Here is a 17658-nt window from a genome sequence, read left to right as displayed (position 1 = left end):
TGGAGCCCACATTGCTCTCCTGCAGGAGACCGAACACACCACCGCAGAAAGAGAGGCATTATGTAAAAGATGGCAAGCCATTTATATGCCACCTCACACTTGGCCTCCACCAGAGTGTTCCTGTTATGGGTCCGCCCAAGGGTGCCCTTCCAAAAAACAAGCAAACTGATTGACCCTGATGGGAGGTACGTGGTGGTTTGATGATGGGCCTCAACCTGAAGATAGTGGGGGTGTACACTCCTAACACAGATCAGGGAGGGTTCCTTGCTGAATTGTCCAGAATCCTAGCCCCATACATGACACAGCACATAATAGTGGGGAGGTGATTATGACTGTGTCACAGAACCATCCCTTGACAGGTTCCTCTCGCCGCTGGTTGATTCACCGGTCCATCGACTTGCTCACTTATTCTCAAATTGGCAGCAAGGATGGGGGCTAGTGCACTCCTGGAGACACACACCCTGGGTACAAGGATTATTCATTTTATTCAAGGATGCACAAATTGCATGTGCAACTTGATGCCTTTCTGTGCTCCCCAGGAGTGCTTGGGCTGGTTCCAGAATGTAGAACACTTATGTAGGATGGTTTTTGACCACAACCCGTTGTTTCTCTCTCTGGACTGGCATAGAGAGCACCCCCGGATACAGGAATGGCGCGTACGGTGGAGACTCTAGAGCATGGGTACTCACAAACTTTCTCTCGGGGGCCAAATTTACAGTGTGGTTTGTGGCAGAGGGCCGCACCGGTGGGGGCGGGGTCAGAGGGGGAGGGGCGGGGCTAAAGCAAAAAACAATTGTGACCATGAGGTTGAACGCAGGTCCCTGCAGCAGATGCCTTCATCCACTGAGCCACCAGAACCGGCATACACACATCTCTCTCTCTCTCTCTCTCTCTCTCTCTCTCTCTCTCTCTCTCTCTCTCTCTCTCTCTCTCTCTCTCTCTCTCTCTCTCTCTCTCTCTCTCTCTCTCTCTCTCTCTCTCTCTCTCTCTCTCTCTCTCTCTCTCTCTCTCTCTCTCTCTCTCTCTCTCTCTCTCTCTCTCTCTCTCTCTCTCTCCTCTCTCCCCTCCCTCTCTCCCTGTCTCTCTCTCCCTGTCTCTCTCTCCCTGTCGCCCTCCCTCTGTCTCCCTCCCCCCTCTGTCTCCCTCCTCCCTCTGTCTCCCTCCTCCCTCTGTCTCCCTCTTGGTCTCCCTCTCTGTCTCCCTCTCTGTCTCCCCCTCTGTCTCCCCCTCTGTCACTCCCTCTGTCACCCTCCTCCCTCTCTGTCTCCCTCCCTCTGTCTCCCTCCCTCTGTCTCCCTCCCTCTGTCTCCCTCCCTCCGTCTCACTCCCTGTCTCTCTCCCTCCGTCTCTGCCCTCCATCTCCCTCCCTCTCCCTGTCTCCGTCTCCCTCCCTGTCTCCGTCTCCCTCCCCCCTCTGTCTCCCTCCTCACTCTGTCTCCCTCCTCCCTCTGTCTCCCTCCTCCCTCTGTCTCCCTCTCTGTCTCCCTCTCTGTCTCCCCCTCTGTCACTCCCTCTGTCGCCCTCCTCCCTCTCTGTCTCCCTCCCTCTGTCTCCCTCCCTCTGTCTCCCTCACTCCGTCTCACTCCCTGTCTCTCTCCCTCCATCTCCTCCCTCCGTCCCCATCCCTCTCCCTGTCTCCGTCTCCCTCCCTCTCTCCATCTCCCTCCCTGTCTCCGTCTCCCTCCCTCCCTCTGTCTCCCTCCCTCTGTCTCTCTCTGTGTCTCCCTCCCTCTATCTCTCCCTCTCTCCCTCCCTCTGTCTCCCTACCTCTGTCTCCCTCCCTCTGTCTCCCTCCCTCCCTCCCTCCCTCTCCCTCTCTCCCTCTCTCTGTGTCTGTCTCCCTTCCTCCCTCTGTCTCCCTCCCTATCTGCCTCCCTGTCTCTCTCTGTCTCCCTTCCTCTCTCTCCCTCTGCCTCCCTCCGTCTCCCTCCCTCCCTTCCTCCCTCTCCCTCTGTCTCCCTCCCTCCCTCCCTCTGTCTCCCCCAGACTGCGCCTCTCTGTCTCCCTCTCTCTTTCACCCTCTGTGTCAAACCCGTGTGTGTGTGTCAGCCCTCAGCCCGGGCTGAGACAGCTTCCCAGCGCGCACACACAGCCGCACTGACTACTTCACAGGTCTTTAAAAGACCATTTACATGTTAATAAAGCTTTGTTGTACTTCACCTCTTAGGCCCCTGCATCTCCACTTTGACAATCACTGGAATCCCAGCCCCCACAGACCAGAGTCTGGGCTGCTGCACCCGGCAGTGTTTGCTAACACTATATATTTTTTTTTTTAATACACCGGTAGGATGTCTGCAAGGTTCGCGGGCCGCCAAGGAAAGCTTGCCGGGCCGTACTATGAGTAACGGTGCTCTAGAGAATCCAGTATTTTTGCATACTATTGGAAAGGCTGTACAGAATATTGTTTTAGACAATGAGGCCACAACTGCGTCCCCCCTAATGCAGTGGGACATGTTCAAGACAGTTATTGGGGGTGATGCATAGCAGAGATTGTGGGAGTGCAACATACCCTGGTGAGGGACATCAAGACACGCAAGAGAGCACTAAGAGTCCTAGAAATTGGAAAGCCGGGGAACCCGGGTACGAAATAACAGCACTTGGAAGCAAGAGAGCAGGTAGCAGTTCATACTGAGAAGCTACGCTGCTTTGACTATCGTGAGTACATTCCCCATGCCCATGCGAAGCTTGACAAAGTGGGAACCAACCCCACATCCAGAGGCTCCTTAATCCTAGAAGTGGACTCAGAGCTAGGTGTGCGTCTCTACACACAGGAGGGCATAAATAGTAGATTTGGGGAATACTACACAATGTTATATGCGCCCCCCAATTGGTGCTGCCCCTGTCTCATAAATTACTTCCTGAAACCTGTAGTGCTCCCGACGATTACACGAGAGGACAAGGAGGCACTGGGTGGGGATATAACACTTCAAGAAGTGCAGGCTGCAATTAAAACTATGGCACGAGGCAAAGTCCCTGGGACTGACGGCCTGCCAGTAGAATTTTATGCAGAGGACCTGGTTGCCCTCTACACAGCAGCCCGAGACACATGGCGATTACCCACCTCCACTGGAGAGGCTTTAGTAATCCTGCTGTTAAAACCAGGCCGCCCCCCTCAGGAAGTAGAAGCATACCACTCCTTGTCCATGCTTAAGATGAACTATAAAATTCTTAGTAGGTTATTAGCTACTTGCCTCCTTTCATTGATGCCTGGACCGATCCATACAGATCAAGCCGCATTCATCCCAGGGCGCAGCACAGCGCACAATATCCGTAGGCTCCTGGCAATCCTCAACGCGGAGACAGTAGACAAGTGTAGAACGGTGATCGTAGGAATAGACATCGAAAAAGCTTTCGATAGTCTTGCCTGGGATTTCCTTTACCACATACTGATGAAAATTAGTCTAGGCCCTGGGTTTGTCCAGTGGACCAAGCTCCTATACTCAGCGTCCACTGCCCAAGTCTGGACTGGAAGGTATGTTTCTGAAGCCTATGAGGTGTAAAGAGGGACCCGACAGGATTGCCCACTTTCCCCACTATTGTTTGCCTACTTGTTCGCCATTGCGGTTTAACTGGTGGCCAGTAGCGCATGATCTTGCATGGTGTATCGGAGACTGGAAATACAGGGCATCCCACGCCTCATACTATTTTCCCTATATGCAGATGACATGCTTCTATTTCTGCATGATGCAGATGAAGACTTGCCGCACGCGATCGCTCTTTTGGCGCGCTTTGGAAGTTCTTCCACCCTGTGCATTATTTCCATTATGTAAGGCTACACCCCAACCTCGAGACCTGCGGGGCCTTGCCTGGGAAGGGACATGCCTCAAAAACTTTGGGGTTTGTATAAACCATGAGCCCTTTGAACTACTGGAGGGAATACAGGTATGGCCGTTAGGGGTCTCTAAATCAGCATAGACTTCTGGAAGACCCTGCCATTATCAGTTGCAGGCTGAATTGGGGCAGCGTACATGGTACCACTCCCCCGACTGTTGTACTTCTTCTCCGCATTGTCCATTATTATTCCCCAAAGGGTCTGCTTGCGACTAGACTAACTGCTAATCAAACTGATGTGGAGGACATGCAGGCAAATAGTGGCACAGACTAAACTGCAACGCTCAACGATGGAGGAGTGACTGGCGCCCCATATCTTGAGGCCTACTACCTGTCGGCACAACTCCAATGGTTTACCCAGTGGATATATTCATGGAGGCAGCCTGGAGAGGATGTCCTGGGGACACTACACAGTCTCTCAGTACTAGCCAAAACCGACCTGAACCCCAGGTGACTGCTTCCGGAGGGTCCAACAGACCTGCAGGTCATCTGATAGTGCTGGCGCCATTCCCTCCAATGCACCCATGTCAGGATACCCTACACGCCGGACCTCTGACTGTGGGGAATGGAGCAAATATCTAGGGATGAATCATTTAAGGGCCTAGTGGAGTGGTATGCCTATGGGGTGTACAGGGTCGGGGACCTATACCGGGAAGGGGAACTTTTAACATTTGATGATTTCTTCACCACTTTTGATATTCCGAGGAGTCTATTTTTATTGCATCGGATGGTAGTTGCTATTGTGTGTGTTCACTGGGGTATAGGCACGTAGGAGCCGCCATATCGTAAGAGCTGCTAGGTCCTGTGCACCATGCTGGGCCGTCTCAGGGTGGTAACTTGCTTGTATCAAGCCCTGCTGCATGACATTGCAACACCTTTGGGGAGCAGCAGGACAAATGGGAAGAAGACTTTGCACTCACAGTCATGAAATCGGAATGGGCTAAGATACTTGTGTGTACCTATATTGTTTCAGAATTAACTTGATTAGCTTTTACTTCTTGCACATGGCATATATCACCCCTGGCAAAATTCTAAGGCTCTTCAGGGCTGCTGAAGCGGCCTGGCCTCAATGTGGGGAACATTGGCCAGAGATGTTTCACATGGTGTGGTTTTGCCCCCCTATTGCTGGATTTTTGGTGGGAAGTGGTGGACTGCATTAATGAAGTAACCCAGAGATCGATCCCTTGCACTCCCCTGACATGCTTACTAGGGAATACCACAGATCTGCTAGACGCAAGATTACTACTAGGTTTATAGACTTAGCTCTGGCCTTAGCAAACCGTGAGATTACCTTGCACTGTAAAGCCATTAGGAGCCCTAGATTTACCAAATGGAGAGAGGAATGTCACTGGTGGGTGGGGTATAAGAGTGCAGTATTACTCAGGGAGATGGGAAGGGGCTGGGGCTAGATAGAAGGGGCACCGGCTTGAGACCACCTAGTGGATTTCCTCAAGGAACCTTTTGTTCACCAGTGCTGGGTGTTGCACCAGATGAGGAACAGCCATAGATGTACCTTCATTTCACACACTGCGGGCCAGGAAGCGGTTTTTTTGCGTGTATATCATATTTCGCACCAGGGTTCAACCGGCATCTTATGCTTTGTGAGATATTGGGGCATGGGCACAGGGGGGTTGGAAGTGGAATGGGGTGGTGATACTGTTTGAACCTGGTTGGGTTATTATACAACGCCTCTGCCATGCCTTGCTTCATTAGCATTTGATGATAACTACCACACTGGTAGGCTTACTACTGATTTGTGCACCTGCAATCATACTCTACTGCCCTATTGAGATGGGCTGTGTTTGTACTATTGGACACAGCAAAACAATCTGTTTACAAAAAAGAAGAAAAAAGTAAAACCATGGCCAAAAATAAAATCTCTACTGCTCAAAATTGGCTGATTGTTGAAATGTTCAGAGAAGCAGACAAAACATTGCTATCAACAGCTACCACAGACAATGTTTCCGTTGGCTTCCTTATCACAAGTTCCAATGAACAAACATGCTCACACCCACCCCCCTCAGCAATTGCTGAAGGTGTGATGGCCAGTACTGCATCCGCATAGGACGAGCCAGGATCAAAAACTCCCGGAGCTGAAACATCTCAGAAAGGTACATAATATGCATTTTGGAGCAACAGCAAATGCGCAGGGCATTTGTGCAGCAGTTCCATGTCCGAAGGTTGAACCGGTTGCATTCCTAAGCATATATCCAGGGCACACTCGAAAGTGCACAGTTGCTAGCAGAAAACTGGTTGCTCGCAATGTAAGCAGACATGCCAAAAGGATAAGAACCAGTTATAATTTAGTTCCTGAATTAAGGGTGCGCCAAAAGAATGTGCCATTCTTTCACAACACAGCACCACATTTGGTAGTGCCATCCCCATTTGGCTGCAAGATCGAACATCCATTGCAGAGCAAATAAAATAAAACCAATATCCTGACAATGAGGAACAGGATAAGTGGGTAAGCCTCCAAAAATCTTTCCAAGTGTATGAAAGATGGAATAACTCCAAAGACAGACTGGAAGGTACTAACTAGCCCGGAGCCAATTGTTTTGAAAATATGCACTACTCCTGCAGTATTAGAGGCATTAAAAATGTGGTCGTTAGTTCACCAAAATGGATCAATACGTAGTAATGACTGTATTTCAGAAGAAGACCTTGCAACTTCAAGATTAAACATCTCCAGTGCAGATGCTAAAGCCACTTTCTTCTAAAACAATAAGGTTTTGATTCTGCTCAAAGCATCAAAGTTCACATTTGAAATTGCAATCGAAGGCCCGATTGTTGCATCCCTAACTGCATGGGCAGGTGGAAAAAGTACTTGTGTGTGACAGGTCAAGATCGCGGAAATCGTCACCAGATATGGTATTCCCGGTGTCATACCACAGCGATCTGAATGCCAGACGAATTACAACAGCTGGTGAACCTTTCAGATAACAGGACAAATTTGCCTTGGACTCATTACATGTGCTGTAGAGTGTGACTTCCCTGCAAACTAAAGAATGGCATGAAATGTTCTTGCAGTGTTTACCGCTAAGAAAACCTTTAGTTGCACCTTTCCTACAATGATAAGTGAAAGGTAAGATCAATGGCTAATGTAAAATCTCTCTATTAGCGCTTCAAACATTCCTACGTTATAATGCCGTAAGCAGTATTTGAAGTAAAAAGTGGAAATTGCCAGAGAAATAAACCTGTGAATTATCCAATCAGCTGATGGAACTCCGCAACAGTAAATGGTAATTTTCCCAACTTTTCTATGTGTATAGTGTATGCTGCATCTTTTCTGGCCATGGTGGTCTGTTCTAATTCTAAGTTATATGGTAAAAACAAACTAGTGGCGTTTAAGTGCTTCCATGGAACATGACCATTGCATAGAGTCTGTAGAGTCCAGATTAATAGCGTTGTAGACCAAAGCTATGATTGCCTCTGTTGCAAAAGGGACATTTCACTCTGTTTGATATCAATAGCAGATGACACGATGTTACCCAGAGAATATATCCTAGTGGATTATGTAGTCATACCATTTCAACAACTGCTAGAGCCTTTTCTAAATTTGCCCTCTCAATTTCATGTATTCTCTCAGCAGCCTCCTGCTGTGAAACTTTCCATACTTCGTTGTATATCGCATACAGAAAGCATTGATAACAGGGTTTTCTAGGACCTAACCGAAATCCTGCAAAACCATGTCATGAGAAAGGAGAGACAAGTGATGTTTCACCTCATTCAACGTTGAATGTTTCAGCCAATCTAGGCACAACTTTCCAATGCTGTATGTTTTTACCGCTCCTGAATGTTGTGTCTCCACATAATGTGGGTCTGGTCTATTAATCCTGAACCCTTATTGTTGTTTAGAAAACGTGCCTAACATTCGTTAGTGTCTAATGGCCACTCAAGCCGTCCCTCTGAACTGGAAAGTTAAGAATTGTATTTACCATTTCTAAGCACACTGTCAAATCCATCCTCTGTGTAATTTGTGAATTGGTGGCAATTCTCAAAACGTGCAAAGATAGAAATGTTTGGTGTATTTATATCCTTTATCTTTGCCAGGGTGAGACAGGACATTTGCTGCACCATTTTATTCAGGAAACCTAGTTGTTGTGGTATATGGCATGCTCTAAATAAAGCCTCGTTCCCCAGAACTTGCCAATCTTTAGTTCCCCATATAGATTTCAAATTGATATTGTCTTTCCAAAAGTCATACCCTTGTGTCAACAACTGGGAAAGGAAAGAGACAGAATAAATCACATTTGTGTCAGTGAGCATATTTTTCTTCACCAGGGAAGGTGTATGTTCATAAAAATAGGACCCTGGGTCCACTGGATTGTGACTATAAAAATATGCACATTTATGTGCAAATGTCTTTAAAATACAATGGGGTGGTATCCCATTGTGTGTAATTAAATACTGTATGTGGAGTATTTGCTTTATGTAAGTAATGGTGACCATAATGGCGATAACAATAATTACATGTACCATCATACATTTCTTCACTTTCAAATACAGTATAATGCTCTAGTAATCAAGCATCCGTTTTACTGTGTGAATTTCCAAGTCGTCAGAGATACTGCCAGTAGTTATGACATAATTTAAAGAAATCCTAAAAACATATGGAATTTGTAAAGTTTCTGTAGGTCCAAATATATTATAGGGTACCTTATCACAAACAATTCCATCAGGAACTGGAACTGCTAAAATCTTCACTAGGGAAATGTCTCTTCGCACTTTGTATGATGAAGTATGGGGTTTCAAAACCTTGTTTACCACTTCAACAGCAAAGTGTTCTGGGAGATAGTGTCCATTCAGAAGCAAAAAAAGATAGTCAAAAAACCAAACCAAAAGAAGAGGAAAAGTAGCAAAATTGTGATCCCATGTATATCCAGGGTGGGATAAAGTATGTTGTCTTGAGCCAAAGAAAAAATGTAAGTGGTCCACTCTGTGGAAGTAGGTCTGACAAATCCAAAGAGAAGTCATCAATATCAACAAAATAGCCAGAGGCTTGCTCATACTGCTGTGTAGAACTGGCAGATAACTCCAATGGTGGCATGTTATAAACAACTTCATTGTCTGCTTGTTGTGTTGAAATATGTGTAGTCATACATGATATTGTATGGTGTTGGCAGATGTAACTGGAAGTAGTGAAACTTCAGTGTTAGCTGTCCTCAGCCCGGGACAAGAAACTTAATGTTAATAAAAATTATTGAGCTCACGAATACCTGGATGAACCCTAGATGAAGCTGCTAGTTCTGAAAAGGCCATGTTTTTAAGGCCTTTCTAAAGGTGGTAAGTGAGACGCCAATTCTAATAGCAAATAGTAACTTATTCCATACTTTTGCTGTGCCGTAGGAGATACTACCACCTCCCCAGCTTAAGGTTCAGATCCTTGGAAGCATCATGAGTCTGGCGTCTGAAGAACGCAGTTGTCTGGCTGGGTGATACCAGGAGAAGAGCTTCTTAAGAAACATTGGTCCGGTGTTGTTCAAGGCCTTATAAGCTAAGCATAGTGCTTCAAACTTAATGCGCTGCGCCACAGGAAGCTAGTGAAGTCTTCGAATTTCCTTGGTGATAAACTCATATTTAGGGACCTTTAGTAGAAGTCTTACGGATGTGTTTTGAATCATCTGCAGCTTTTTTAGGTATTGCTTCTGCATATTTAGGTAAAGTCCATTGCAGTAGTCTATCTTTGACTGCACAAGTGTAGTCACTACCGCCCTTTTGGTGTCGTCAGAAATATATGGTAAGTTTAATCAGAAAATGGGAGGTAGATACAATGGCATTGGTCTGCTGAGATAAGGTGAGTTTATTATAGATCAGCACCCCCAGGTTTTTTGCATTCTAGACTGGTTTTGGCAGTTCCCCCATCTCAGCCGGCCACCAAAGGTCATCCCATTTGGGTTGCAGATTCCCAAAGATTATCGCTTCGGTTTTCCCGGAATTGAGCCTGAGAGAGTGGTTTCCCATCCATCTATTTATTTCCACCAAACAGCTTTGAAACTGCATTGATGGGGAGGCTTGATCTTTGTATGCTGCCACCACCAAGTGGGTATCATCAGCATATGAAGTAACACTAAAACCGAAGTCTTGGATCAATGGGGCAAGTTCTGAAACAATAAATATTAAAAAATGCCGGACTAAGCGACGAGCGCTGTGGGACCCCGCAAGGAAGGACATAAGGTGTTGATTTGGACTGGCCTAGTGCCACCGTTTTTATCCTATCCTTTAGAAAGGAAGACAACAGGGCAAGTGCCAGTCCCTTGACCCCTAGCATTTCCAGCTTTGCTAACAGTAGGTTGTGATCCACAGTATCGAAGGCTGCCGAAAGATCAGGGAGGATGAGGGCGGCAGCGCCCCCCTTATCCATCACCCTCCTGATCTCTTCTGTGGCCTTAATTAGTGCTGTTTCGGTACTGTGTTGTGGGCCAAAACCAAACTAAAAGGGATCAAGCAAGTCATTTTCTTGTATGAACTGTGATAGCTGCCTGTTCATAATCTTCTTCACTATTTTTGCCGGGAATGGGAGTCTGGATATTGGGCGATAGTTATTGGGGTCAGAGTAGTCTAAATAGTTTTTTTTTATCAAAGGCAGTATTGATGCATCCTTCCACATGGATGGAAAGGTACTGGAAGTGAACATATTGTTAAAGATTTATGTGAGTAAAGTGCTAACCTCCTTCGCTATCTCTTTAAAAAAGGCAGGAGGACAAGGATCCAGAGGGGATCCAGATGTAATTTCACTGATGTTTTTTTCCACTAGTTCCGCATTAACCCGCATGAAGCTGTGAAAAGTTTTATCACAGGTATCTGAGCATGGGCATGTGTCTATAGGTACTGGGGTGAAGACAGTTTCAAAAGAATCGTAGATATTTTTAACTTTATTTCTGAAAGCGTCAGCAATTACCTCACAAAAGCTGCAGTTATTCCTAGAGCATTTTTTCTTTGGAAGAGAGGAAAGTTTATCGACTACCCCAAATACAGCGTTTTTTATAATGAGTTAAAGCTGCTTTATAAATGCCTTTGTCTGTTATATCATATCTTGTTCTCCAACGCCTTTCCAGTCTGCGACATTTTTGTTTTTCCTGGCATAAGGCCTCAGTAAACCAAGTTGCTGAAGGTGGGTTGCGGTTCCCTGAAAGTTTACCGATGGATACCATCGGCCCCAATTGCTTCTTTAAGCCAATCTATATATTCGCTAACTGCTAAGTCTGGGGACACATGTAACAGAGGTTGTGTCCTGTCCAGTTGAATACATCGCATGGCTATTTATCAGCATTGTTGTAAGCCTTATATGTTAGTGAGTGAGGTTCAACTACTCCTCCTTTCTGGGTTTTTGGGATAATATCTTCAAATGTGACTAAAGAGTGGTCTGTCCACGTAAGAGGATGAACGTCATTTATTTTTAGGCGTGGTACGGATGTAAAAATGCCGTCGAGTGTGTGTCCTGCCTCATGGGTGGGCTTGTGCACCAATTGAGTTAGGCCTAGAGTCCCCAGAGTCTCATGTAGCGAATTGGTGTCTTTATCCCCACTGTGTTCCAGGTAAACATTAAAATCGCCCAAAATGGTGAACTCATCGGTGGAAAAGATGGGTTCCATGAGAACGTCTAAGTTGTTAGTAAACGTATTTCTGGTAACTGGGGGGCGGTAGAGAAGTATGCCCTTAAAGGTTTTATTAGCATTTGCTGCTAAGGTGAAATGCAGTGCTTCATAGTAAGGAGTGGGAGCTGGTGAGAAGGTGGCTTCAAGCTTTTCCCAATAAATTACAGCCACTCCCCCCCCTTATTGGCTTTTCTACCCTAAATAATAGAAAACCCTGCGGATCTGCAACTACAAAATCCGGGTCTGAGGCAGCATTGGCCCAGGTTTCCGTGAGGAACATGACATCTAACTCATAAGATGATATGATGTCTGCTACCTCATGCTTATGTTTCGCGATGGATCTGATATTAATGAGGCCAGAGCGTGCTTTTATTTGGTCTGGGAGTTGTAACTGCTTTGCCTTATGTTTGTTAATGGGAATTTGAAGCCCCTTGACCAAATTTTGTGGTGAGAGCGCGAAACCACCATCACAATTTTGTTTAGGATGTGCTCGATTTAACAACAGATTAAAAGTACAGCAGCTTCCTTTAACCTGGGCAAAATCAAATAGTTCCTTTCCTGTGTATCTTACATGTTTAATAAGTAAAGGACCTGCGTTTTTGGCCCTGGGCCCGGTCCAGGCACGGATGGGCACAGGCGGGCTTGCCTGGCGTTGCCGCTGCGCGCGTCCACTGTGCAACCGCACCATGCCCATCTAAATTGTATAGCATGTTTGAAGACTAGACCTCGCATTGCCGAAGTACCGTGAACTAAGGATCAGCCGAAGTTGGAATCCACGCTGTACTGCCCTCCGCACAAACGGCACGTCAGCCGTGATGGAACGGGGCAGGAAACAGCGGAAGGCGATGCGAGGCGGGGGTAAGTGCAGAAACACTGCAAATAGGATTCAGTTTTAATACAATAAAAGAGTTAAAACTAGGCTAAAAATGCTAAAAGTCCCAAAAGACCGTCTCTAGGATCCACTTTGCTAAAATAAAACTTTTAAACAATGGCTTGTGATGAGCAGGGCTTACATCATTGTTTGTTAAAGTTTGTAACAGGATTCCCTGTACGTTAGTGAGAGGAGGCAGGTAACTACCAAGGAGCCCTCGCGGCCTGCTATGTAGAAATGGCCACATGATGTAGTTTGATGAGATCAATAGAAACAAACTCTCATGTTTGGTGCAAGCAAGAGTCAGTAAAATTACAGTTCTATTACCTTCTACAGTCAGGACAGGCACTCTGTAAGATGGCCTGAATTCATTAATATCCACTGTTGTCTCCCTTACTAGATCAAAATGTTTGGAATCCACCAAGGAGTTGCTGGTGCTTTCATCACTACACCAGTGGCAGTACATTTATGTTGGACATTAATTTGAGCGTCTCTGAAGTAGTTCCATTCCTGTAAAGCATCCAAGTATTCACTTATATCAAAAGGCATTTCTGCTGCCATTGTACTGGGACTGTAAAGGTCTGAAACCCACGTATTGACCACAATTAGGATCTCATGGGGATCCCGAACACACAAGGATCTTCTTGACAAATTGTTTAAGGCTTTCTGTACCCTTTACAGGTGGTGGACCCAACTGCGACCTGAACCTGATACTCTAGCTGTTAAAGACTGCTTTAAGTCATGTTTTTTCCCCTCCACAAACGTATTTCCCTCAGGATGGTATGGGTTGGAGTAAGGAACAGTCACATGTAATGTTCCCATGGTGTATCTGCAAGCCCTGGAGGGAAAGCCAGGCCCTGGTCCTAATGGAATGTGGTTACTGCATATGTGCCAATAAAGACTTACAAACCATTTATAACAGTTAGAGCATCAACTGATAGATGTGGCCAGACCCTTAGGAATCTAGAGCAGGAATCCACTGCTAACATGATGTATTTATAAGACCCATCTGAGCGTAAGGGTCTGCAATGGTTCAAATAAACACAAGCCAAAGGCTTGTTTGAGATCAACAGAGGTGTTTGTGATGGGCGAGCTGTGATGTAAGCTTTTATTTGCTGGCAAATGTCACATTTAAGGACATAGTTTGTAGACTATTTGTTAAGACCTGACCACCAATAGTGTTGCTGCAAAAGTGAAATAGTGGCTGCCACCTGTGTCTACTTTGCTGAGGAGGATTTTTTGTCTAACACCACAGACGCCTCTGGTTAATTGCTGAGTAGGGTCTTTTGGCACACAAAAGAAAAACTACTCTGGAGACCCATTAAATAAGTACCCAAGCTAGAACGTTGGCGGTGCCATGTCATACGGTTCATACTTTATCATTAAGACTGTGCATTTGGATAACAAAAATATCAAACTGTGTGAGACTGACTCCATGCACACCATCAGAATATGTTGGCCTTAGTCCTGCCTAGCTCACTGTGCACCCTGTGGACCTCTAAATCATACAAGGTGCTGGATGGTATGCGCAACCTCAAACATGCCAACTCTGACTCCCCAAGGAAATTGTGGAAACAGACCAGTCCCTTTCGTTAGTAACTCATGCATGCCCAAAGGGATTCTTGTGTAAAATATGTGCCCTGCAATAATTACTAGAAGGAAACAAAACAGAATAATCAGCATCACAAGAATGGTAAAGGAAATGAACAGTTCAACCATTGTGTTGTTACATGGATGATATGCTTGCATATAATTATGCTCCTACCTAGCGCTCCCTATCCTAGTGTGTCTAGGGTGGGTGAATTTGCCGGGATCCCTTAGGGTGATCTAACTCTCCAGTTACCTGTGGGTATGTTTCACCTGGGGCCTGTCTTGGTATAGAGCTGGGCACCAAGCCTCAGGAGGTAAACAGAATACAGCTGGGCTGGAATTATGGCATGGGGCGTCCTCAACAGTGTCAGCAAAATGCTCCCCTCCCTCAGCCAAGGAGTGGTGTCATTTATATAATAAACTTCACCCATGTTACCATGCCGAAACCCCAGTCAGGCCGCCATTATTGATTCTATCTTTACAGGGCTGTTGCCAAGCGTACAATAAAAACATCAACATTTTGATCAGTGAACTTAGCCCTCAGACAGAATGTTCAAGCCTCTAATAATATGCCTACAGAAAAATGTAAATGTAAACAAAGCCATTTCAGAGAATATTATCATATAGAGGCACACAAGCAAATGTGTGTCAATTGTCAATGTTCAAGAAACATTTCAACTTTAAATGTGAGCATATAAAATGGCAGGGGGACTTGCCAGGGCCTAAGTGACCACAGAACAGTGTCAACCTTCACAGTGTTGTCTCTGCTTTTGGTACCTTGGCAGACCTCATAATGAATGTCAATATAGCCTCTTCTTAGAATTCTATTGAGTGAATTATAGGGTATTTGGTTGGCATCTCTATTGAAGTATTTGGTAACAGACCTCGCTTTGTGAGGTTGACATGGATTAAGGAGAGTTGTCATTTTCTTACAATATTTATTTATTATAGAGGTTTGTAGATAGCTTTATTTCTCCTTTTGAGTACTTCTGAGTACAGAAAGTCTTAAAGAACTGAAATAGTTTTTTTTCCAATGGAGCCAAATCATTTGTTTCAGACCACTGAGGTAGTACAGCTTGATAAAGCTCGAAGTGCTTGATTTACAGTAGTTTTCTGAAATGTGTGTTATTTAATTCAGCTCCCCAGTTCAGCTACAGGCCATTACATAGCTGAGGTCCTTGGACTTTCCGGATTTGCCACTTTGTAATAACCTATTGGAAGATTGTTAGGTGAAATCAACCTTAGTCGTATAGTGAAGATTTCTGGTTGGTAAGTAGTAGGGGACTAGAAAGTGTCAGTGTTTTGGGCCTAGCAAGCGTTATTGACAGTGGTGAGAATTTGAACATGATCTGTGCATCAACTGTTGTGATGACTTGTGACACAGTGAAGATTTTTTAAATCCTTTTTTAGTATGGTTATATTCATCAGCGGCCTTTCAATATGGGCTGAGGGGCCACGCCCCTCACCTTTTTCCAGGCAAGAAAAGTGTCTGTTAGGGTGAAAACAGATCAGCCTGACAGACACTCTTCTGGTTCAGGTCACGCAGCCAGGAGCTAGACATTCGCTAAATGCACAGGCTTCTGGCTGCCTGAGCTGAACTTTGCCAGGATGAGGATTTCACAGCCCTGTGAGCGTGACCTCCTGAGCCTGTCAAAAGTGGCTCAAGGCCCTCCCCATGGTGATGAAGGGGAGCGTCTCTGATTGCCTCGGACCTGGGCACCTCATTTTGTTTATTCCTGATGTGCCCAGGGCAGAGTGTCAATCAGTGACACCTCATCACAGAGTGGGGTGGGGTCAGAAGTTTCATTGACCCCATTCCACTCTGTGATAAGATTAGAACTGCTACCTTCCCTCATTGGCTGACATTGGGTCAGCCAGTGAGGTAAGGCACTAGTCCCAACACTCCTGGGACCTCCGAGGATTGGGTCTGCTGCCTTCCCTCATTGGCTGACCCAGGCAGCAGTCCCAATCCTCCTGGGACCTCTGAGGCTTCCCTGCTGGACGGCTGCTGTTGAGGTAACTTTATGTGTTTTTTTTTGTTTGGTGCATGCATGTATGTATGGATGTATGTGTATTTGTTAGTGAGTGTTGTGAATGGGTGTGTGTGAATGAATGGGTGTAAGTAATGTGTATTTGTGTGTGTGTGTGGCCTCTGCCCACCCTCTTAGTAAAATTACAGCCCACCACTGGTTACAGTTGCAGTGGTTTAGACACCTTTGTGCTACCTGGTTCTGCAGCCTTTTGGACCTATTGATGAATTACGAGTTCCATGTGGTTATCAGTTTGAACAAAGGGGAAACATTTTCAGAGCTGAGAATTGGATATTATCCTCACGAGTTTTACTTTAGGTATAATCGTTGGGGGTGTTCCAAGGATTGAGGGTCATATGAAGGGCAAAAAGTCATTCCTATAACCAGGGTTTCTGTTTCAGATTCAGGTAATGGAAGATGTGATCCAACTATCAAATGATGTTAGCCAGGTTAACAGAGTCGTTGTTCAGCCTAAAATGATTTTAGGTGTCATCGGCATAGATTTGGACATCTACCTGGATTTGCACCTGTAGCCTTACAAAAGCACATATGAACATCACGGGTGGCAGAAAGTTGTTTCATTTACAGGCCCTTCCTCGGTACATGTAGTATCATACACTCATATACTAGGGTACAGATTTATAACATGATGGTATTTACTCTGTCTGACAAGGGGCCTGAGGACATTACCCCTTCACCCTTATGGACAGAGGGCCACCTATTTAGAAATCACGGCCACGGCAGGCCTAGCAGTAATCTCTGTCCCTTCAGTGGAACCACCATCATGGCGGTTCCAATGAAGGTAGCAAAAGTTTGTTGGACAGCCACCATCGGTTTCGACGGTCGTCCACCATTTTGTTTTTCAAAACCAACTCCTAAAATGGGAGTTTGTTTCTGAAAAACAAATAAAGCCCACACTAATCGATTTTATTTCACTGTGTGTGTGGGGTCATTATTTTTATTTTCATATATGTTACTGCCAGGTTTTTTCTGGCAGTGAAAAACAAACAAAAAAAGAGCATCGGACTGTCAGCCATAAATAGGACAGGCAATGTGATACCCTCACTCCAACAGCTAGCACTCCGTCAGGCCATGATTGTTGAACTTTCCATCAACAGAGCCCACAAGCACACTGCCAACAGAAAGCTGACAGTCTACCCACCTTATAATAGGGCATGCAGGCAGAGAGTTTGACTCCGTCATGTTTGTGAAAGAGTACCTTGTCTGACAAACTCTAAATTCGGCCCAAAGTTATTAGCATAAGTAGAAATATCCTTAGTAGCAGTCTGCTTAGGAAAGTTTGATAGTCCTAGTGGATATGGACTTGGCCAGCACTTCATCACCATTGTAAGTGAAATGGGAACCCCACTCTAGCAGATCACAAATTGTTAGGAACTGTTCAAGCAATGAGTACTGTGCAGTAGGAATTTCCTTCTTCATCTGTAACTGACAACAAAAGGAAAGTAATAATGTTACCAACACAACACAGCCTCACTGCATGTCACCCATGTGAGTGCAAATGCTGATCATGCTCTCCACTATGCAGACACCACACAATGGAGACATCATGCAAGGCACCAATCAGAACTGCTGATGTACATGCTGTTAAGAGAGAATCTACAGAATTCATCAACCTTGGCAACATTGTCCTTGTGTCACTGATTCTAGCAACTGCAAACACTGTGAGGTATGCACACAAGTATCTGCCGAAGGAGAAGTTACTTACGTATAAAGTTATTAA

Source organism: Triturus cristatus, chromosome 5_2 (genome assembly GCF_964204655.1).
Source record: "Triturus cristatus chromosome 5_2, aTriCri1.1, whole genome shotgun sequence".
NCBI lineage: Eukaryota > Metazoa > Chordata > Amphibia > Caudata > Salamandridae > Triturus > Triturus cristatus.
The sequence above is the reverse complement of the archived record's forward strand: the minus strand, read 5'-3'. Positions refer to the sequence as shown.